The following is a 25,649-nucleotide window of genomic DNA, read 5'->3' as shown; positions in this document are numbered from 1 at the left end:
GGTTAAAAAACTAGATATATGATTTTATGAAAATGATATTATTAAAAAAAAAACACTTTTCCAAATTGTTTTGCATGTTGTTAAAATGAATTGTACAAATAGGATTGCATAAGTGAAGGACTCACAATTTGAATTAGGCCAAAAAAAATCTATAGATATAAGCAAAAGAGAGAAAATCAAGTTTGAATAATTAACGTGCAAGAGGGAAATCTATTTTAACATGTTATTATATATACCATAATCTATGCATTGGATATGCATATTAGTAGTCTTGTGTACAACAAATAAACCACGGTAATTAAGAAGAAGCAATTCTTAATTCTTTTGACTGATGGAAACTAGATCATGTTAAGATTATAAGTATATTCTTAAGAGTATGAAATTATGCAAATTAAGAGCATACCTTAATGCATATATCTTATATAGATAAGGTTCTATGGGAAAATATCTAACCAATATGAATTATTCTAAATTCGAAAAGAAATTGAGACATGACGAGCATTCTTCTTAGTAAGAAAAATGGTACAATTGTTGTGTCTATCCCTGGCTTAATAAATCACGGAATACGTGAAAGGAGGATTGCATAATAGAGAGACCAAAATTGTGATCTCAAAATCACCCTATGAGTGACCTCAGTTAAAGAATTATTAAATGAAGTTATTATAGACTCATGTGCTCGTGTGTGTATATGTTATTTTAGGCAACGAATCGATCAGATTGCAAAATACACAGACACTAGGAATACAGAAAACAGCAGAGAAACACAGTAAGTAAATACAAGCACAACAAATTAATAAGGATTTCACCCTATCCTTGAGGGCTACATCTTGAGTCTAGCTTTCAGTGGTGGACTTCTTTTATTGTGGCTTTAAAGCGGAGAATTACAATGAGGAGCTCAATCTAAGTCTCCTGAAATAGAATTGCTTGGTAGGGTGGTTTCTTGGATTCCCCAAGCCACTAGAGTGCACATACTCTTTTCCCTACCAGCTCTTGACCTCTGTGGTCTTTAATGGGAGGAGCCCAATGTGGTGCTCAGTTCCCTAACAGATCCTCTCAGGGATGGCTTGTTGCTGCCTTATGATGCAAGTCAGCTTGGCTCTCTGTCTTTATGTTTCCTACTCTCTGCTTCATTGTCTCTTCATTCTTTGTCTTCATCTTCTCCTTTTTGTTCTCTCTTCCTCTGTGTGTTCTTTGTTCTCTGTTCATGGCTTTAGATCCAGTTGCTCTCATGGATGCTCATTTCCTCTTCCACCTTCATCGAATTGCCTACTGCTCTTCGCTTGGAGTCCCCTATCTCTACGTCATCCTCAAGGGCTCATAGGGAGTGGCCACTTGTCCTCATACGAACTATGCCAGCTTTTCCTCGTCAGTTCAGTTCTTCAGTTACGTCAGAAAATGACTCATCTGCTACCCCAGCGGTCAAATCGGAACTCAAATCCTTATACATCGCGGCTCAATCCCCTGTCATATCCGGTTTCCCCATCGGGCGTGATCTCAACCGTTATATCTGGAGCCCCCAGATCCAACACCATTCACTTATTTTGCTTGGTTGACTTGCTCGACTATTAGTGTGCGATGTGTGGTGGTTCTCTCTCTCCTCCACTTGCCACGTGTCAAGTGTAGAGTGGAATCGCTCGTTTTTCTCCAATTCTGCTTACCGCTTAAGGGTGCCGCCGATAAATACTGCGAGTTTTGGAGCGTGGGTCCTGCCTTTAGCCTTTAGCATTTTCCCCACAACTTTCCCAGTTTCCATGCAACCAAGGGCTTCGGGGCTTTTCCTTCTCGAGGGGTTTTTCCCAGCGAAGCTCGATTAGCACTAAGAAACTGCCTCCTTTCCCCGATCTGGGCTTCCCAGGCGTTAGTTTCGCCTCCTGCACAGTCTCCATGGGCCTTGGTCAGCTCGCTTTGATCGAGGTCCTCGTCATTCCACGCTGGCTGCCAACTACCAGTGCTCAGAGGTTTTTCTAATCGCTCCATGCTCTTTGAATTTGAAGTTTTGTCCCTCATCCGATACAGTCATGGTTCTCTAATTTTTCTTCATGTATCCAACTCGGGTCACAGCATTCCCACTAAAAATCTTTTGGACCACCAAAAGTTGGTTTTCAAGCATCGACTAAGTGGGGGAATTGTTGTCTCACTTGTCCAATCTCAATCCAGTTTACACTGCTCGGCTTTGAACCCTTTAGCCCAATCCTGAGGTCCTCAACATCTCCCCTGTGCATTGTCCTCACCTTCCTGTCCAGCACTGTGTCTTCTTGTAATTTATTAAGATGTTCAGGTAGCATGTCATCAATAGAAGGAAATTGACTCTGCTCTTCACGATCCTCAATCATTGAAGGTTAAGACAATCTCAAGCAATATGCATTTACGACTGATTAGATGTGCATGTAAGGTGGTAGATCAAGATGAAAATCATTTTCACCAATCTTCTCAAGTATCTTGAAGGGTCCATACCTGATATGCTTTAGCTTCTTACTTTCACCTTGCATCATGTCCTTGCTAATATACAACCAGACCTCGTCACCAACTTGTAAACTATGCTCCATCCGATGCTTGTCATGCCTAGCCTTGTATTTGGCTTGGATCTTTTCCAACTGTTCCTGTATTGCCTAGTGGATCTCCTAGATCTGTTCAATGAACCTAGTTGCCTTGTCCACATCACTGTGTCCCCCAACTATGGTATCTTTACCAAAGACAAAATCCAAAGGAGACCTTGGTGTGAAACCAAAACATGCCTCAAAAGGAGATCTCTATGTAGAAGAATGTTTGGCTTTGTTGTAAGCATGCTGCACATAACACAAATGTTCATCCCAAAGCTTAGGAGGTTTGATACAATATCCTCTGAGTAACTGGTTTAGTGTCCTGCTAACTACTTCTGTGTGGCCATCATTTTGTGGATGAAAAGTTGTGCTTTTCTTTAGTTCGGTGTTCATTGGTTCCCACAGACTTGACCAAAACTTCCCCACAAATTGGGTCTCTCGATCAGATACAATAGAAGTGGGTAATCCAAAATGAACCCATACATCTTCAAAGAACAGTTTTACAGTTTGTTCAACTGTAATCTATTTATTACAAGGTATCAAAATACACATTTTGTTGAACCTATCCACAACAACATATAGATAATCATGACCTTTTCTAGATTTAGGCAGTCCCCCAACGAAATCCATGGAAACACTTTCCCAAGGGTGAGAAGGTAGTGGTAATGGAGTGTACAAGCCTAGTTTTCTATTGTTGGGATTGCTTTTAGCACACATAGGACACCCTCTTACATAACTAGAAACTGTCTCATTCATTTTTGGCCAATAACCAAATCTTTGCAACTGTGCAACTATTTTACTTACCCCAAAGTGACCTGATATCTGAGAAGTGTGTGCTTCCCTAATTATCTTTATTCTCTCAGTTTGTGGAATGCAAATTTTCCCACAATGGTATAAGAGTGAGTCCTTTACATGATAATCCAATTCTTCTACTCGTTTTCCTTGACTGAAGTTGCATATACATCTCTAAAGTTTATATCTTGAGCATATTGTTCAATGTAGCTTTCATGTAGCACAGAATTATGCTTAAGTATAGTAGATGCATTTATAGTGGTTCTAGATAACATGTCTGCAACTTTGCTATGTATGCCCTTTTTATATCTGATGACTAAATGAAACTGTTGTAGAAAACCCATCCATTTGTAATGTCTTGATTGCTACAACTTAGTTTGGGATTGTAGATATTGAGGTGGTTGATGATCAGTATGTATTACTGTCTGTTTGCCCATTAAGTAATGTTTCCACTTTTTCACACTCTGAACTAATGCATACAATTCTTTTGTCATATGTAGGATAGTTAACTACTGCAGAATTAAATGTATCAGAATGATAACATATGGGTTTACCGTGATGTGTCAACGCTGCTCCCATGGCATAGTCACTGACATCTATTTGGATCTCAAATGGTCTTTGAAGATGAGGCAGTGCTTATACGGGTGTTGTACTAATCTTTTCTTTCAAGGTGTCGAAGGCTTTCTACTATTTGCCTCCCCACTGAAACACCTTGTTCAATCATGTCAAATAATGTAAGGGAGCTGCAATTGAGGAAAAGTTAGAAATGAACTTCCTCCAATATTGTGTTGCTCCTAAGAAGCTTCTTACTTCTGTAGCAGACTTGCGTTTAGGCCAGTTCACAATGACTGCCACTTTAGAGGGATCTATCTTCAATTCACGACCTGCTAGTATATGACCCAAATAATTGAGAGATGTTTTGCCAAATTCACATTTTGAGAGTTTAACATGAATTTTTTGTCTTTTCAAAACATCTAATGTCTGCTTAACATGCTTTAAGTGTTCCTCCCATGTTTTTCTAAAAATCAAAATGTCATCTAGATACAAAATAATAAAATCATCAAGAAAAGGTCTGAGTACATCATTCATTAATCTCATGAAAGTAGCAGGAGCATTAGTTAAGCCAAAAGGCATAACCAGCCACCCATACAATCCCTGCTTTGTCTTGAAAGCATTCTTCCATGCATCTTGTTCTACAACTCTAACCTGATGGTATCCACTGTGCAAGTCTAACTTGGAAAAATAAACACCTTCTTCCAATTGATCTAAAAGATCATCTATGCAAGGAAGGGGATAACGATTTTTTATTGTTATTGATGGAATAATGCATGTGATTCATGTGTGATCACATATGCATGTTAGGGTTATTACGATCATATTTACATTTGTTAAGGAGGGATAGTATTCTATGGTATTATGCAAAGGTTCATGCATGTGGAATAGTTATGCAAGAATGTCTCCCATAGAATTTTATTGGATTCACCACTATCTATGTCCTCCATAATGAAGCTTGATACTCTTGCATGCTTGATAAAGAACTCATTGTGCCATGTTGCATATGGGTATTAGGATTTTAATCATTATTCCTAGCCTTATTAGTTAAGCAAAAATCAACATTTATTCCAATTACGCTCACATAGGGATATCAAATATTTCAAATAAGTGTATGCTTGAATTTAACCCTTTGTTCTAGTTGCCTCTTAATGACTAAGGGCTAATCTAAAGAGTACTGTAATCACTGTATCTATAATGATTAATTTAATACACTTGTGATGGCCACTATTACTCAACTCTAAATGAAGAAATCTTTAATTTAATGGAGCCTAAGGGCGAAATTTCCGAGTAGCCTAATGAGGTTGATTACATTGAGCTATATGGAGTAGTCCACCTCAGTAGAGTTTCATTGATCGGTTTTAACTATAAAACCTCTATAAAGAGGAAATTGAATCTTGAAACTTAAAGCATGTCAGCACCGTATTAGTTTCTTGTCATTAAAAAAGATTAGGATTCCTTAAGGTTAAATCTAAATGTTAACATGGTTTATTGAGGAATCATCAACATATGCATGATAATTAAATTGGATCAAGAGATCAAATTTAATGAAGAGTTCTATTCATTATGGGAATATGTTAACTTTTACCCATCTACATTGTGTATCGAAGCATGATTTCTTTACAAACCATATGGTGTCAAAAAATTTGTATTAATTCAATGCGAAAATAAGTGGCGAAATACTTCCATCAATCTCGAATCGCTACCAACACCTACCTTTAAGGTTGATACTTTTGGTATACATATAGTAGTGTGTAGCTATATATATATATATATATATATATATATATATATATATATATATATATATATATATATATATTGACATGGCATAAGATGCCTCATACATAATACTGAAATGCCGAGATAAAATCTGATTTGTGCCTAATTCATGCTGAGTATGAGGATGCATAAAAAAGATCTCCATAGAATAAATAACACTAAAAACCTAACCATCAAGTTTTTCCTCATTAAAGTCATCGAGTTGTTGTGCGTTAAAATTAAGGTTTGAAGTCGCTAATGCAAAATATTTTTTTTTTATGAGTAAAGACTATTCTATTAAGTAAAAGAAAAGAGAAAGATATTTACAAGGAGGTAGCAACCTCTGAGGGGGCAAAAACCAGCCCTCTGTCAGAAAAACTCTGGCCCTCGGCACTTGACTGATTGTTTACATAAATAGAGATGAGAGCCCAGGACTCATAATTCCTATACAACATCACCAAAAAGCACAGACAAGAAGACGATAGAGCAGTACAATGACACAAGACTGACGAGAGCATCCGCAGCAACACAAAACCGCGTAGCAAAAACCACCTTGTTATCAGATCGCCATCGACCACAAAGTGGTTTCCGTAAGGACAAGCCCGATAAAGTCTCCTGTTGACGCGTGGCATCTGCCTGGCGTCATCCAGTCTGGCTTTTCGGGGCGTAAAGTTCCGCCAAAAAAGGCCTTCCGAAATCCTCCTCCGTAGTTCGATCGTCTCCATCAATCCTCGCCGTTGATTGATTCTGCCCGCAGTGGTAACTCTGCGTCATCGCTGTTGGCCTTGCCCGGAGAACTGACCCATTCAATCATTACATTGTCTTCAACGTCCGTGATACTGCGCCCAGGCGGCATCACCGGATACAGAACAGTGCCGGAGATCTGTGCTGGTCCGCAGAAAATGACCTCCTCATGTGAGGAATTTTGTTGAAGACCTTCATCCTCTTCATGACTTTCATCTTGCTGCATCTCTGGAAGATTGGGGGAAACCTCTACCCTGCCTCCTTGAGTGTCCTCGAAATTCTGGGAGAGATTTCGATCAATTGAGTGTTCGGAAGAGCCAGGAGGGTCATCCTCTTCCTCTGAGAAGTTGACCATGATAGTGGCAGTGATATTAGGCTTGTGAAGCTTGCTCTTGAAAGTGAAGCGGGAGGTGCAGAAAGAACTTGAGCGGGATGGACCAGAGTGATCGGAAGGTGGAGAAGGATGTGAGACTAAGACCAGCCTGGAGAAGCGGCGAGGAGCAGGACCTCCCCTTCCTCTACCCCTCCCCCGTGTGCCTGAATGTCTTCCCCTTCAGGAACCACCGCGAGGACGAACCATACTAGCAAGAAGAGGTAAGCAGATGAGGCCGACCTGTTGCAGGTTTCGGTGGAGCGCTGATGGCCTCCAAATGCTTATCCCTGTGCCTAACTCCTGAGAATCAATACTACCTGGGATATCTCTGCTAGAATGAGCGAGAGAGAGTGCCGGGCTCTAGGCAATTGATATAGATCTTGATATCATCCTGAGGTACGTACCGCACTTGCTGTTCACCCAATTCTCCCTTAATGGGATTTGATGTTCTGACAAAAATCGCCTACTTGCTCTACGCTGGCATCCCACTCCGGCGTCGCTCGTACTGATCTCCTCCCTCAGCGTAGCTTGATAGCGTGCCGGCATTAATGAACCATAAATTCTCCTCTTATGCCGCTTGCGCCAGCCTTTCACCTCGCCCGCTACCATCTGCTCATGTGGCGACATTAACTTCTCATGTTGACACCCGCATCCGGGTGTGGTTCTTGTCCTGACTGCATATCTCTTGTTAATATGGAATGGAAGGTAGAGAGTTGGTTCTCCGAGGCTATGTCTTGTAGTGATCCTGCAAAGAATTCTCTCCCACTGTCCATGCCAATATTGGCAAGAAAATCTGCAAGTTTGTCCCCTTCTCTTCGGATATGCTTGAAGGAGATAGCTTGGTTGTTGTTGAGCCACTGATGAAGGCGCTCCAATCTGGTTGCCATTCTCCAACCGCTGCTGACCTTATGTACCGGGGATCCCTGCTGAATTTTTAATGCCATATTGATAAGAATCTGGCAGTCCCCTTCAACTAAGAGAGGGAAAAGCTTTTGCTCCTGTGCTAGAGTTAGTCCTCTCCAAAGGCCTTCCAATTCCGCTGCGTTATTGGTATTCCAACCTATTGAAACAAAGAATGATATGAGGGGTCTGCCCTGGTAATCCCTGATGACTCCACCATATCCTGTTTGACCAGGATTTCCTTTCGACGCCCCATCAAAGTTAAGTTGAAACACATTGATTGGTGGCGGGGACCAGCTCATTGAGTTCCCTTGATGATTAGATGTTTTTCCATTGGCAGAAGTTGGATCTTGTAATTTTATCTGCCAATTGTCCCATATTGCCTGTTCTTGCGGATGCGATGGGAAGTCCTCCTTGGACCAACCTTTAATAGATAAAGTTTCTCTGATGTTGTAGTGTATCCCATTCCATATCTGCTCCAAGGTCATTGATTGATTTTTGAAGATCCTTCTGTTTCTCTCCTTCCAAATGTTCCACATCAGTAGTCCCGGTATGATTTGCCAAAGAGTGTTTAGAACCTTGCTTTGATATGGCTCTTGTGTCCAGTTGCGGAGGGTACCGATGATATCCCCCATCACTCTGCCATCCCTCTGACATCGGAATATTACTTTTTCCCACAATTTCCTTCCGAGCTGACAGCTTTGCATGAGGTGTAAAGCTGATTCTTCTTCCTGATTACAGTTGAGACATATAGATGACCCATAGAAATTTCTTTTCCTGAGGTTGTCCCATGTTAGAACTCTGTTGTGTGAGAGAAGCCACAGAAAGGTTGAAACCTTCGGCCAAATAGGAGGATTCCAAATTCTGTCCCATATTTTGTCTTTGACTACTCTGTCTTTAATAGTGAGTTTGTAAGCTTCCTTGGTTGTGAAAGTCCCCTTTTCCTCATATCCCCATCTAAGAGTATCCATGCCTGCTAGCTTTAGAATTTTTCGTTTTTGAAGTTCTGAGGATAGGGAAAGTTGAATCTGCTCCGAGCTGTAAGGTAAGATATGACAAGCTTCTTTCCATTCTCTATATTCTTGGGTGGTTTGTGATTTCCAGAAGTAGCTCACCTTGTCTAGCTGGTTGATTTCTCGTTCTGCAATTCCCTGTATGCTATCTTTGAGATTTGGAAGCTGCTGCCATGAGTCATCCCAAAACCGTGCTGAAAGGCCATCTTTCACTTCCCAAAAACTGTGTTTTTGGATTAAGTCTCGATGTTGGATTGCTGAATTCCAGATGATCGAGCCTTTACTGATTTCCGACATTCTAATTCTCTCCTCTAAGGGCAAGTTTCTGGCATATTTCGCTGTCCATAAGACTGCCTAGGGGGTGTTTGAGTTTGAGAGCCACCTCCACCAGATTTTTGCCCCCATAGTTTTGTTGCTTTGTTCAGGATCTCTTAGCCCAATCCCTCCTGCTTTTTTAGGTAAACAAGCCTTCTCCCACTTGACTAAAGCCCACTTTATATTTTGCCCTGAGCTTCCCCATAGGAAGTTATGCTGCAGCTGCTTGATGGCTTTGAGAACCCATTTCGGTGTTGCCAGGATGGAGAAAAGGTAGAGAGGCATAGATTGTAGAACCGCTTTGATTAGCACTGTCCTACTGGCCAGATTTAAAGCTCTGTGAGTCCAGAGGAATAGTCTGGCCTCCAATTTTTCTAAAAGGTTGGTCCAAGAAGAATGCTTGAGAGATGAAGTGATGAGAGGAGCTCCTAAGTATTTAGAAGGAAGGGACGCTATGGTAAAACCGAGAATGCGTGCGATAGCTTGTTGGGTAGAGGGAGGAGTGTTAAAAAAGAAGATCTAAGATTTGACATTATTAATGAGGGCTCCTGAGGCGTTCGAAAAATTATCAAGAATGGCTTTAAAGGAGCGCGCTTCTTGCACAGAGGGGTGACCGAATAGCATATTATCGTCAACAAATTGTTGGTGCGAGACAGTGGGAGCTTGGTGGAGGGCTAGACCTTTTAGATTGCGGGAGAGAATGGCCGATTTTATGCTGCGTCCTAGGCCTTCTGCTAAGATGACGAACAAAAAGGGCGATAAAGGGTCCCCTTGTCTAATGCCCCTCGAGGGACGAAAGATGGGAGACGGAAGGCCATTGATGAGAATGGAGAAGAATGAGGAAGAAAGAAGATTGCTGATCCATCTGATCTAGGGGGGGCGAAGCCAAAAGCTTTGAGGATTTTTTGCAAATAATCCCAACTGATGTTGTCAAAAGCTTTAGATAAGTCAATTTTTAGAAGCATACCTGGTTGTTTTGATTGCTTGAGAGAATTTATTATTTCATGGGTTAAAATGATCCCATCTGTGATATGTCTTCCTTCTACGTAACCAAATTGTTCTGGAGATATAATGAGCGGAAGCATGGGCTTCAGTCTCAATGCTATGACCTTGGAGACAATCTTGTATATGATGTTACATAAAGCGATGGGTCTATACTTATCTGGAGTGTTGGATTCCTCTGCTTTGGGAATTAACGCTATGAAAGTTGCATTCAGGGCTGGAGACATCCATCTGAGCGTACGCGATTCTTCCACCACCTGCCAGACTTCCCATTTGATTAGTTCCCAGAAGTGCTGAAAAAAATTAGAAGTAAACCCATCTCGCCCTCGCGCTTTCCCTACTTTGAGTTGATTCACCGCGGTTTCCACCTCTTGAAGACTAACAGGTTTGAGAAGGAGAGTGTTGTGATCTTCAGTGATTAATCTTTGTATCTGCCCGATGATGGTGTCAATAGCCTCCGTTCTGTCTATATTGGGTTCTTGATTCATCTTCTTGAAATAGTTGATAAACTCCTGTACTATTCCTTCATGGGTTTCAATTTTGGTTCCCTGTTCATTGTAGACATAGGAGATTTGGTTGACCATTCTTCTTTGGACGGTGGTTTTGTGAAAGAATTTCGTATTCTTTTCACCTTCCTTCAACCATATGACTCTCGATTTCTGCTTCCAGAGAGTTTCCTCCTGGAGGTCTCGTTCGAGGATTTTATTCTCTATAGCCTGCTCCTTCTGGACTAATTCTTCAGACCATCCTTGAGAGATCAATTTTTGCTGAATATCTTTCATCTCTTGGGTGAGGAGTTCCTTTGATTTGAAGATGTTGCCAAAAGTGGATTCGTTCCAGCGCTTTATTTGCTCTTTGAGGTGCTTCAACTTCCTGTGGAATATAGACATTTTTGTCCCATCCGTTGGATTGAAATTTTGCCAAGTTGATCTGATAAATTCATGGAATTCCGGATGTGTCAACCAGAAAGCCTCAAACCCAAATGGCCGTCGTGTGCTGCTACCCGGTCAGTTCCAGTGTAGGGCTATGGGCCAATGGTCCGAACCTGAGTAAGGGAGGATGGAGGCTGTAAATGCTCCCCCTATATGCACTGCATTGTGTGAAATCAAAAATCGATCTAGGCGCGAGGCTACTTGCATAGGTGCTTCTCTTTTGTTATTCCAAGTGTGGAGGCCGTTGTTTGTAGGAATATCTATTAACCAGTTATTTTGAATGAAATCTTTTAATATTGAGCCATCCCTGTTTGTTCTGCATCTCCCTCCCTTCTTTTCCTCTATAGAAGCAATCATGTTAAAATCTCTGCCTGAAACCCATAGTGGATAAGTCCTTTCTGCATTAAGCTACGTTAATGCTTCCAGGATTTCTATCTTGTGCTGGCATTCTTGGGGGAAGTACACATTTGTTATGTGGCCATGGATGTTGGTCCCCAAAATATGAAAAATAGCCTGTATGAAGTTTTTGTTAGCATGTATGTTACTTAATTGGATCATTCTTGCATCCCAGAGCACTGCAAGTCCTCCTGAGGCTCCCTGAGCATCTACAGCTGTGACTAGCCCCCCCGGCCAAGCTTTTGCTGCAATGTTTTCCAAGACTGCCAAGTTACATTTTGTTTCCTGCAAAAAAAGGATTGCTGGTTTTTCTTCCATGAGCATATTTTTTAAAAGTCTTCCTTTCTTTGGGCCATTGAGCCCTCTTATATTCCAAGAAATCGTCTTCATTGGGAAGGTTTGGGGTTGTTTTTGTAGTACTTTGTTAGCTTGGCGTATCTGCCTGATTCAACCAAGACTTCACCGACCTTGATTGTTCTTTCTAAAGCCGTTTTTCTTCCTCGCTTTTTGCTGTCTTTGGTGATGAATTTCCCATCCCATTGACTGCCGATTTGAACCCCTAAGGAGTATCTCTTTTGGGCTTTATTAAGAACTTCCACTAGGTTATCCACATGTCTATCAGGTATTTTGTCGAAATTCCCTATTTTGCATGCTTGTTCTAGTCCCAGAATATCTAGCTCGCCAATATCTATTGATTCCGTATCCTCATCCATGATCTGAGGTTCTTGATGACTTCCTTCTCCCTCCTTCTCTTTTCCTGTGACTAGGTCCGTATTATCTATCTCCATTTTCGGGAGGGCCGAGGTTTTTGACACGGTCTTGGTAATGTTGCCATCTTGTACCGCCTTCTTTTCCCCCGGTTGAGATTGGGTTTCTTCAGTTTTGTCCTGGGTAGATATTTTTCCTTTGGAGTTCAAGAGATCCGGTTCCTGCACCTCTTCATTTGCCAATACTTCAAAGCTGTTACTTGTAGAGGGCTTTGATGGGTCCTTTTGGGCAGCCTTTGTCTGGACTGCCGGTTTTTTATGCCCTCTTCTTCGGTTTGTCACCTTTGTAAAACCGTCCAATGGCTGGTTTTCCTGGTCAAGTTGCGCTGGAGGGTTGTTGTTTAACGGGCAATCTCTATAAAGGTGACCTAGATCATGACATTTTCTACATCTAAAGGGTACATGCTCATAATCAATTAACTGGATCCATTCTGTATCTTCATGATCGAGACTTACCGTATCAGGCAGGGGTTGCTTCAGATCAATGTAGATGCAGATCCGAGCGTAAGAGGTGTATCTCTGCGTTTTTTTGTCTTCCGCGACCTTCACAAAATCTCCCAATACCTTGCCGATAGCTTTGAGTGAGTCTTCTTCCCAATATTCCCATGGCAATCCATACAGCGTGATCCATACCGGTGCCCAGCTTAGATCTTCCTTATCCAGATTGAATCGTGCAACCCATTCTCTGAGAAATAACCCGGTAGAGTTGAAGAAGTACGGCCCTCCCTCAAATACTCTGTTTCTGTCTTCCAAGCAGTTGAAGACTGCGGTAAAGAACCCCTTCGGCCCAAGATGCAATGATATGTGTCCTTTTGGGTGCCATTTAACGTTGATCCAGGATCTTAATGCTTTCTCATTTGGCCAAAACCCTATAAATTTACCTATGAGAGCATGATCTCTCATATATTGAATTTTGGCGTTGATTCAATGACTTGGTAGCTCCACTTTTGGCCGTATCGTGGCTACTGGCTTACATGTAGATGAGCTTACTTTTGGCTTGTCTGGTTGTACCTGTTCTGTCTTCTGTTGCTGACTATTGTTGATATTCCTCTCAGTATGCTCCTCTTCATTTTCTGTACCTTCGCTATGCCCTGGCTGGATGTCGTTTACTGGAGGAGGCATCCCTCCTTCCCCCTGGCGGGGGTTCATCATTGCCTTCTACCAAAGCCTGCAACCTGTGAGCTGCTGCGCTGCCGCTTTCAGATCTGGTGGCTTCCGTCCAAATGTCATGCCGTTGTAGGTGATCGCAGAAACCCTAGCGTCGAATCGCCGCCGCTAATGCAAAACATTACTTGTTCGACTTTTGACATAAAATTCCTATGTTGTAAATCGAACGTGGAATTGCTTCCAAGAATTAGAAATGAATGAAAGCACTTGGAAGAGTGTTTTTATTTTTATTTTTAAATTTGTAGGTATATAATATAATTGATTCATAAGAACAATATAAAAGATGGCCTATCTCAAAGTGAGAGATGTAATTTTGGCAATTAGATCTTCAGATCAATAAAAAAATAGAAGTGATAACACCGATATTAGAGTTAAGATCAAATGTGGTTTTCATTTATCCATTAATTAGATGGATTCGATAGTTTCATCATAATCCAAACACCTCAGTATCCTATGCATGGTCCAATAGGTTATGGACAACCATAGATATGGCATTAAATTGAAAATGCAAAAAAAAAAAAAAAAAACAAAACTAGCATCACTATTTCCTTTTGCGTAAGCCACCTCTGTGTCTAACGTACATTCAGTTGATGGTTTTTCTTGCCACTCACTTGCATTCCATTTATCGTGGTCACCTTCTAGCTCCCTAAAAGGCGAGAATTCCACATGTTCATTACCCATATGGATTCGATATAGTTTCCATGATATCCACACCTTGGGAAACATCCATGAGAGCTCAACCTCATCTAATGATCCAGAGAGGTTCCATCCAAAAATCTGACTTGGGTTAAGGATATACAGACGTTATTGTCTCTCTATGCAAGATATGGATAGGACAAGGATTTTCTTTAATATTATAAGCCTTTCAACCGTGGAGGCGGTGGCATCCATTCTTATTTGAGGAGGATGTGATGAAAAAGTCCATAGGCTTTCGAGTCATGCCAGCAGTCCAATTAAGAAAAGGCTACTGTAAAAGTAGCCCTATAAAAAGTTAACTCCTAAAAGCTCTCCTTCCTTAGCTTGCAAACTACTCATAGATTAAAAGTATCGCCAGAAAAGCACTAGGAAGCTATTCATTTATGCAAATTGGAAAACCCCAAACAATTGTTTCCCTTCTCCAAAAAATAAAATCAGAGGGATAAGGGTTGTCAAGATTTCCATGTACCAATGTAATCCTTTCTCAAATTTTCCTACACATATGAGGCGACTCAGAGATGGTAATTGATGGATTTTATTAGGTGTCTCAAACCCAAAGGCAGAAGCACACACACCATCTTAGAAGGGTAGAAGCAGCATGACCTCGTATATGTATAGATTCCAACGAGTTCCATTCTAATTAGCTATAAGAATCATAGTGGGTAAATAAATAATGTAATTGAATTAATGACATGGATGCTGATTTTTCTGTTTAACAACTGAAATGTGCTCACATTGGTTGGTTGGTGTTCCAAAGTTAGAAGGTCGAGGTGAAGCACCTCCATGCAAGCCTTCGCCCATGAAGGGATGGAATGGTTTCAAATGGCATCGCTATTGAGTGATAGCATAGGTATTTGCAGGAGCACGATGTCCAAAAAAGTCTATTTTTAAAGCCGACATGGTCAATAAAATGGCCAACCTAATTTTGTTTAGATTCGGCTTACATATGGGAAGGAGGAAATTTATTCGAGGCATCCATCTATGCTTAGTGTGGCTTGGTTCGGTTCCCTATTTTTAAATCCCGTGCAATATTAGGTGGACATTAGGTGATTCTAATTATATGTATCTGTGGACACTTCCTTAAGTTTCTTTTAGAATCAGTGCTTATGACCTCTCTACAATAAGATTGCGAGGATTTGGAAGGTTTGTATGTCTCTATGTCGTACAAAACCTTGGTTACTTTGCTTTCTTCTTCTATAATGTTTTCTTCGGTATTCGTTTCAAGAACTAAAGACTTATTTTTTGTATTGTGGGATATTTCATATTTGGTGGTAACTATCATAGCAGGTCAAGGTAAACTCATGAAACACCTCCATCCAAGTCTTTAAAGAAATGGAATAGTACTAGGTGCAATCGTCAATGAGCAAACAACACGATAAAAGAAATAAAAATTATTTAAAATTACGAACATGGTGATTCAAATGGTCCATAAATTGGTTGTTAAGATTTTAGCTATTTTCATCCTCACGGTCCTTAATTACACCGAACATGCAATCAATATATGTGAATGTTAAGTGGTATTAATATAAAAAGCTATGATATTTAAAGAATATGAAAACGTACATGCAAGTATTGTGAAACTTGTAGCACGTACAAGAACAAGAAATTGTTTAATAGTAGTGTTGAATTGGTATTCCTTTTTAAAATGGTTTATCCATCATCATACAGTAAGGCACGGGACTAATTAAGATTTGAAAGTAATGTGTGTTGGTGCAATGGTGATTAGTTCCTTTATAAGATTTATTAAACCTAGGTGAAATCTATATGTATACTGTTGACACCTAATCCTCATAATTGGGTGAATATAATGTAAATATATAAATAAATAATATGAACACTCAGCGGGAGATGAAGTGAATAGTATCTCCCTCATTTATATAATGAAGACCTACCTGAAGGAATAAACACAAATCAATTTTTGGTTGACGAGTTACTTCCTAGTCTGACATAGTATGAGAGCGAGTCCTAATTTTAGTACTCCTGCCCTTGTAACTCCATTTCCTGCATATGTTCTGCCTATTTTTGCAGAAATCAAGTGTTATATACGTTTTTTGAACTGTGAGCACTCCATTCAGTCTCATATGCATTTTTATATTCCCCTTAACAGTCGCCTGCTTCAATCGCAATGGCAGCTGTGGGATATGAACGCACACCTTTCACCGTGTGCGGCTCTAACACTTCCAATTTTTACATTGAGGGAAAAGTGCAGCAGCAAGGGATGGATATTTTGAGGCTCTGCCTCTGGTTAATATGCTATTCATTAATACGCTGCGTGCTTAATATGTTGTTCATGAATACTCTGCCTGGTTATTACATTGCTCCATATAAACGATGTTTCATATTTGTCACATATATGCTGCTCCTCATATTTTAAACTCTGTCTTAACAGGAACTAGAACTTTTGAAGTGATGTACACTCGTGCGTTTTGTTCCTTTGTTGTCGGTTGTCCGCTGGTCCATATTGAGAATTTTTGAAGGGTTGTACGCTGGTGCGTATTGAGAATTTTTAAAGGGCTGTACATTGATGCATCCAGCTACTTTATAGACATCATTTTTTCTCAAACTATCGACTCTCCCTGTATTTTTTTGCCATATGTTTTAATACATATTAGAAAAGTTGTTAGTGTATGTTGACATTGTGTAAAATTTGAAGATTACAAGATTGGTGTTAGATATGCGAAACTCATGTGCATTTGATTTGATGTAATATTAGGTTCATAAGCTACGACACAGTTAGTGTGATGGCATCAGGACTAGAATGGCTTCCATGTACTAGCATCATCTACCCCTCAAATATTTGGGAATTGAGTTATATAAATTTAAGTGTAATTATCTATTTTTTAGTACGCTGCTTGCATGGTATTGGCATCCATATTGGTATATGAGGAAGAGATTTGAAATCTTTTAAGAATGCCTAACTGATCTATGTTTTATATTTTCATTAAAGACAAAGACAGTACATGGAGAGAATGCCCTTTTGAAATGTAATTAAAGAAAAAAAATACCACCAAAAGTACAATTTTATTGTATATTGGCAGAGGTATTTTTATATCAGCATAAGTAATTTTTTTTACAGAATGCATTCAATCATATCCATGGTGGGAATAGTTCTCACTCACAAGGAGAACTGTCCTGAATGGTCCTAGATGATAAAGCACACACTCATTTTCAATGAGTTGTGGAAAGGAGTGTTGGGTCCCTATAATACTAGTGATTACCCCATTACTATTGTAGTTATACCCCTTATTTATATTGTTGTGCCCATATTACCCACATATTGTTATTTCTGTGCCCCTTAGAATCCCTCTATTATTATTTTTGTGGCTTTATATTATTATTGTTAGGTCGGCTAGATTATATTGTGACTCCTTAGACTCCTATATATAGAAAGGAGGTTTTGTCATTTGTATCATCCAAGAATTGTTTATTTATGTAATGTAAAGGAGGTTTCCCCCTCGAAGAGGCTGAATTCTAAGGCGTTGATCTTTCTTTTCTATCTTTTCTTGAGCTGGTTTCATAACATTTGGTATCGGAGCTTTGGATTCTAGGGTTTCGCTGCTCCAAACAGGTCATCGTGGAATTTTTGCTATAACTTTTTTTCTGTGACGTTTCAGAAGTCGCAAAAAAAACCCATTTGAGAAGAAATCGCGCTAAACCTTGGGTCCAAATTTCAGAGTTTTTCGCTTGATATTTTCGGAGATATGATCTGCGGAAGTTGGTCTTTTTGCAGACTCCTGAATTACACGCAAAACAGGTGACCTGGGGAAAATCATCATAACTTTCTTTCTGAGCATCGGATTGAAATTTCGTAAGAAGGTACAGAAAGAGGACGGACTGTAGTTTTATTTTATATATGTTTCAGAGTCAAAGGTTGAAACAGTGACATGTGGAACGTCGTACAAGTTCGCTCTACTGAACTAGTCTATAATCAAGTCACTGTGGGAGATTTCGCATAACTCTTCCTTGGAGAATCCAATTTGGGTTAGACTTGTGGAATTGGAAAGACGAAAAAGAGGGCTACTACAGGTCACAAATTCAGAACTAGATAATCAGAAAGTATAGAGATACATCGGAGGCAATATCGAGCTCCTACAAAGGGAAAAAAGGTGTGTAGATTTTCTTTAATTTTTGCTTAAGCTTGGTTTGAAAATTTATTTTGAAGGAATTCAAAGGAATATTAGAGAATTATTATCTGTAACTGATTCCCCAAGGAAAGAAAATGCAAACACCTAGTAAGGAGCCTGAAAGCTCTAGCATGACTCATGAAGAAGAAGAAGAAATGCTATATGATATATCAAAATTACAAGAATAAGTGCAACGAGTGTCACTTGCACAAAAAGCAACAGAATCTAAAATGGATGGTTTAAGGAAAGATTTAGAAGCTAAGATGGATGGTTTAAAGAAAGGTGTAGAAGCTAAGATGGATGGCATGGAAGTTAAGGTGAATGGCATGGACGCTAAAATTGATGGCATGGATGATAAGATGAATAAGTTGCTACAAGAAATAGTCACTAAGGGTGAAAGAGTACTAAAGGAAACTCATGATGAGAACAAAAGAAATGTTAATCATGATTCCATAGACTCTAATGTTGGATCGAAGACTCACCATGTTCCAAAAATCGATATGAGGAAGTTTGATGGCAAGGATCCCGCCACATGGATATTACAGATGGAGCAATTCTTCGATATCAATAATGTGCAAAACACAAAAAAGGTACGTATGGCAACTTTATATTTGGAACCAAATCGGTTTGTATGGTATCAATGGCTTTGTTGTCGTAAACAGTTTATCACTTGGGCAATTTTTACGGAAGAATTGATAGCACATTATGAGGATACAAAAAGCAACACTTTTTTTAGCCAATTGATAAGTCTCAAACAAAAGGGTTCAATAATGGAGCACATTGAGGAGTTCCAAAAATTGAACATAAGGGTAAAAGATATTCCAGAGGAGCATAAGATTGATGTGTTCATAGGGTCTTTAAGGGATAATATCCAACATGATGTGCGCCTTTGGGAACCTGATTCATTAGAGAAGGCATTCAGGTTAGCAAGAAAAATGGAAAGCAAAATTATGGCAACTAGGAAGCATACCATTCACAACTATAAAGACGGAAGTGTTGTTGCCCATAGTCTTCCACAACCTACAAGGTTGACACCACAACAATTGGAAGAAAAAAGAGCAAAAGGGCTTTGTTACAATTGTGATAACAAATACACAAAAGGTCATAAGTGTGCTGAGAAGAAATTATTCTACATAGATTGTGAAGAGGAAGAAGAAAAGAAGCAAGAAAGGTCAAAAGAAGAGGATATATTCCAGGAACAAAGCCTAGATGAAGAACAAATAAACCCGACCATATCTTGTAATGCATTGGCGGGAATTACCACTCCTCAAACCATCAAGATAGAAGGACAAATAAAGAAGAAAAAGGTGATAGTGTTGATTGATTCAGGAAGCACCCACAATTTTATTCATTGTAGGGTAGCAAAAGAATTGAATTGCTTCCTATATCCAGCACCAGAGTGTCAAGTGATGATTGCAAATGGAGGAACAATAAATTGTTCTGAAAAGTGTCATAATATCAAGCTATCCATGGGAGAATATGTATTGACTAGCCCAATGCTTTCCATTCCAATGGGAGGTGCTGATGTTGTACTAGGAGTCCAATGGCTACAATCCTTGGGTACAATAGCTTTTAATTTTCAAGAACTTTTCATGAAATTTTCAGTGGAAGGAAAGGAAGTTGAATTAAGGGGTATTGCAGGGAAACCAGGAAAGAAAATCAGCTCTAATGACATGACAAAGCTTCTAAAAAAGGAGCAAAGAGGTGTAATTGCACAATTATGTTCGCTAGATGTTTCCACATTGGAATCATCTATTTCTCCAGATCTCCAAAAAGTCCTGGACAATCATTCCAAGGTATTTGAGACTCCCAAAGGTCTCCCACCTATGCGTGATCATGATCATGCTATTCATCTGATTCCAGGAAGTGTTCCTCCACACATCAGGCCGTACAGATATCCATATGTCCAAAAAAGTCAAATTGAACTTATGGTTGCAGAAATGCTAGAGGCTGGTATAATTCAGCCGAGTCAAAGTTCTTTCTCAGCTCCAGTAGTATTGGTGCACAAGAAGGATGGATCATACCGCATGTGTCCAGATTATAGGGAGCTCAACAAGCTCACTATTAAAGATAAGTTCCCCATTCCTGTCATTGATGAATTACTGGATGAATTGCATGGATCAATTTACTTCACCAAGTTGGATCTTCGTTCGGGATATCATCAAATCAGAATGAAGATTGAAGACATTCCGAAAATGGCATTTAGAACTCATGAGGGTCATTATGAATTTTTGGTCATGCCTTTTGGCCTTACCAATGCACCTTCAACATTTCAAGGTTTGATGAATTCAATTTTCAAACCATTCCTTAGAAAATTTGTGTTAGTATTTTTTGATGATATACTAATCTACAGCAAGTCTTGGAAGGATCATGTTGAACATGTTGACAAGGTGCTACAACTATTGAAAGAGAAACAATTATATGCAAAAAGATCCAAATGTTTCTTTGGAGTCCAGGAGGTGGAATATTTGGTTCATATTGTATCTCATGAAGGAGTTAAGGTAGACCCTAGCAAAATTAAAGCCATTAAGGAATCGAAAATCCCCACATCCATAAATCATCTGCGAGGATTTCTTGGGTTGACAGGGTATTATCGCAAGTTTGTTAAGAATTATGGGAGAATAGCAGCACCTCTAACAACATTATTGAAGAAAGATTCATTTTCATGGACTCCGGAAGCAACAAAGGCCTTTAAACATCTTAAGGAGGCAATGTGCCAAGCACCAGCCTTAGCTACACCAGACTTCACAAAAACCTTTATTGTGGAATGTGATGCTTCAGGAAATGGAATTGGTGCTGTTCTAATGCAAGATGAAGGACCCATTGCTTTTGAAAGTCGTCCAATCAAGGGAAAGTTTTTAAGCAAAGCTATTTATGAGAAGGAAATGTTGGCAATACTCCATGCACTTAAGAAATGGCGACCCTACCTAATGGGAAGACACTTCAAGGTAAAAACGGATCATGATAGCCTTAAATACTTTTTAGAACAAAGATTATCCTCTGAAGAGCAACAAAAGTGGGTCACAAAGATGTTGGGTTATGACTTTGAAATCATCTACAAAAAAGGGAAGCAAAATGTGGTGGCAGATGCACTCTCAAGAAAGGATGAGGATATGGAAGCATTGTTGTGTGCCATTTCTATTATCCAACCAGATTGGATAAATGAAGCAAAGGAGGAATGGAAGAATGACGAAGAAGTGTGGGCACTTATTCAAAAGCTACAACAAGATTCAAGTACTTCTGATACATTTAGCTGGCAAAATGATTTGTTATGGTACAAAGATCGCTTATACCTCTGTAAGAATTCCCAGCTAAAATAAAAGATTCTTATGGAATTGCACACTTCTCCCTTAGGAGGGCACTCAGGATTTTTAAAAACTTACCACAGGGTTAAGAAGGAATTTTTTTGGGATGGCCTTAAATCAGATATTCAAAAGTTTGTAGCGGAATGTTTGGTTTGCCAACAAAATAAAGTTGAAACAATTAAGACACCGGGTCTATTACAACCTTTATCCATTCCAAGCCAACGTTGGGAGGAGGTTTCAATGGATTTTATCACAGGTTTACCCAAGTCTGAGGGAAAGAGTGTCATCATCGTGGTAGTTGACAGACTTACCAAGTATGCACACTTTTGTGCATTATCACATCCATTTAAAGCCAGTACAGTTTCTACTGCATTTATGGAAACAGTTCAAAAGCTACATGGAAACCCAAAGATTATTGTAAGTGACAGAGATCCCATTTTCACTGGAAATTTTTGGACAGAATTATTTTCTTGTCTTGATACTCAGTTAGCTCATAGCTCATCTTATCATCCTCAATCTGATGGGCAAACTGAGATAGTAAACAAATGTTTGGAAGGATATCTTCGTTGCTTTGTATCTGATAAACCGACACAATGGGTCAAATGGTTGCCTCTGGCTGAATGGTGGTATAACACTTCCTTCCATACAGCAACAAAAATGACCCCATTTATGGCACTTTATGGGTACCAACCACCATCAATCACATCATATTTAAGAGAAAATTCTAAGGTTCAGGCAGTGGAACATCACATCGAACATCAACAACAACTCCTCCAACTCTTAAAGGATAACCTCGTGTTGGCACAAAATAGAATGAAACAACAGGCAGATCAACATCGCAGTGAAAGAAGTTTTGATGTAGGTGATTGGGTATTCCTACGGCTACAACCATATAAGCAAATGTCCCTAAAGCAAGCTAAGAAGGATAATAAATTATCACCAAAGTATTATGGTCCGTACAAGGTGTTGGAAAAGATTGGTACTATGGCATACAAATTGGAGCTTCCTGCAGCTTCTCGATTGCACCCAGTTTTCCATGTTTCATGTTTAAAGAAGGTTATAGGCGACAAGCTCCCAGTTCAAACAATATTGCCAGTACTTGACGAGGAAGGAAAAATTATATTGGAACCAGAAGCAGTCACAGAAACAAGAACTCGACAGCTACGAAATCGATCAATTTCAGAGTATCTTATCAAGTGGAAGAACTTATCCGTTGAAGATTCCACATGGGAGGATGGGAATTTTATGCAGAAGTATCCAGAACTGCTCAAGCGTTGAGGACAACACGTTTTTGAAGGAGAGGGGCATGTTGGGTCCCTATAATACTAGTGATTACCCCATTACTATTGTAGTTATACCCCTTATTTATATTGTTGTGCCCATATTACCCACATATTGTTATTTCTGTGCCCCTTAGAATCCCTCTATTATTATTTTTGTGGCTTTATATTATTATTGTTAGGTCGGCTGGATTATATTGTGACTCCTTAGACTCCTATATATAGAAAGGAGGTTTTGTCATTTGTATCATCCAAGAATTGTTCATTTATGTAATGTAAAGGAGGTTGCCCCCTCGAAGAGGCTGAATTCTAAGGCGTTGATCTTTCTTTTCTACCTTTTCTTGAGCTGGTTTCATAACAAGGAGTGTGTGTGGGAGACGGAGACAATGAACCAGTTCAACCAGACAAAGAGCTCGTCATTTGGGAAAACAAGAACAAAAAAGTTTATGCACTAATCATAGCATCTGTAAATGAAGAGGTGATTCACCATATTTTGTCATATTCAACTGCCTTTGAAGCATTACAAAAGCTGAAAGAACTCTATGACTCACATTCTGCACTTGAAGTTGTTCAACTCATGATTAAACTCTTCACTCTTGAACTACAAAATAATGATCCTCTTGCTCTTGCATCTGAAGTAAAGTCCATAATGCATGATATCAAATCCACTAAGGTTAAATTGGATATTCCTCTTGTAGATTCTCGCAAGGCACTTTATCCTACTTACTCCGATTATCTTGAGTCATTGCAAGAAAATGGAAATCTCAAAGATATCATATTTGACTCTCTTTTGAAAAGGTTTGTTGAAAGAGAGAAAGCTTTTGGAAAGAAGACAACCCCTAAATCTTCTGAAGCGGATATGTGCCTTGCTCATAAAGAAAAGCATCCTGTGCAAAATTCTTCAAGAGGAAGAGGTGCTCGAAGAGGAAGAGGAAGATATTTCAGAGGGAGGGGGGAAACATTCTTAAGGAGAAAAGGCAGATTCTCACTGCATTCGCTGCAAAAGAAATGGATCACATGATTCCTCTACATGTAAGCTACCATGGGACAAAATTGAGCAGAAAAGAAACCAACAGAAAGGTAAAACTGATGATACAGACAAATGTAAAGCACCTGAATCCGCTCACTATGTTGTGGAACAATGTAATATCGGAGTAAATGAAGATTTATTTAATGCTTCACTTGCTTCTTGGAAAAATGATTGGTAGCTTGATTTAGGATCAACCTATCAGATGACTCATAGAAAAGATTTTTTTGAAGAATTTACTGACAATGTTGATGGAGGAGTATACTTTGCAGACCAATTAAAAATTGAGCCATCAGGGCTTCGCATAATCAGTCTTAAACTGCCTGGTCTTCCAGACTTTCTTCTGCATCATGTTCTATATCTCCCACAGCTCAAGAGAAACTTGTTGTCCTTGGTCCACATCCACCAGCAAGGTCACTCCATTCATATGTTTGATGGAAAGCTTGAGGTAAGATAAGCATCTGACCACTCACTTGTCGTGAGGGGAAAAGAAGAAAAAAGTATTCTCAAGCTGCAAGGAACCTCTGCTCCTGCAAAACATTTCTCATACAATTCTCATCATGAAGAAGGTACACTTCCATCAAATTTATTATGGCATGCTAGATTTGGACATTTGAACTATGGTAGTCTTCGCTTGTTGAAGAAAAATGGTGTTGTTGGTTTGCCTACAATTCCTAGGAAACTTAAGCAATGTGATGCTGGCATCCTAGGAAAGCATAGCAAACAGTCCTTTCATGACTCACATTCAAGAGAGCATAGAAAAATTAAATCATTCATTCAAATTTATGTGGTCCAATGCCTATTCCTTCTACAAATGAAAATAAATATATGATGACATTTATTGATGACTACACCAGAATGTGTTGGGTTTATTTATTGAAGAACAAAACTGATGCTTTTCAAACATTCAAGAATTTTCATAAATGGATTAAAAATGATGCACAATCTCATATTGGATCTATTCGCACTCATAATGGAAAAAAATACACATCAAATGAATTCAAAAACTATCTTTGCCAACATGGGATCAAACATCAAACAATTGTGCCTTATAACAACAGAATGGTGTAGCTAAAAGAATGAATAGAACAACCTTAAATATGGTACGATCCATGCTCTTCTTCAAAAATGTAAAGATAATGTTTTGGGTAGATGTTGTTCTATGTTCTGCATATATAAAGAATATATGTCCATCTAATGCTATTAGAAACAAGACTCCTTATGAAATGTGATATGGACATGTTCCTTCGGTAAAGCATCTCAGGGTATTTGGTTCCACCTGTTATGCCTTGATACAAAAGGTACATAAAAACAAACTTGGTGCTATAAGTTGTAAGTGTATCTTCCTAGGGTATTCAAACACCTCCAAAGCATATTGTCTCTTTGATGAAGTAAATAAAAGATTTCTTGTATCTAGAGATGTAATTTTTCTTGAATCATCAAAAACTGACAATGTTGTTGAGCGGAAACTTGATCACTTGGATAGATTCACAAAAGCAAAATAATTTCAAGAACTTGATAATCAAAATCCACATCTTGAAGGGGGGATTCCTATACTAGATCAACATGTGGAATCTTCCCCACATGAAACTCCAACAACAGATGATGCTTTAAGTGATGTGATTGATAGAATTGGGAGACTCAATCTTGATTCAGTCCCAACTCAATCAACAGAGTAGCCCGGACCATCTAAAAAAGGTCCCCCAAAGTGGCTGACAAAGACACTTAAAATTGTTCATCCTGATGATGTTGGAAAGACAGGAACTAGAAATTCAAACCAGCAAAATGGAGGTGATGTGGATGACTCTAATTCACCTGTTGATATGGATGTTTCTTATGATTGTGAATTGAACTTGTCTATAAATTTTGAACCAATTTCCTTCAAAGAAACTGCTTCTCATGATGAATGGAAAGAAGTGATGCAAAAGGAGTATGATGCCCTCATAAAGAACGACACTTGGAA

This window comes from Pinus tabuliformis, chromosome 9 (genome assembly GCF_031772625.1).
Source record: "Pinus tabuliformis cultivar Carrire ecotype Pingquan chromosome 9, CPIR1, whole genome shotgun sequence".
Taxonomy (NCBI): Eukaryota; Viridiplantae; Streptophyta; class Pinopsida; order Pinales; family Pinaceae; genus Pinus; species Pinus tabuliformis.
The sequence above is the reverse complement of the archived record's forward strand: the minus strand, read 5'-3'. Positions refer to the sequence as shown.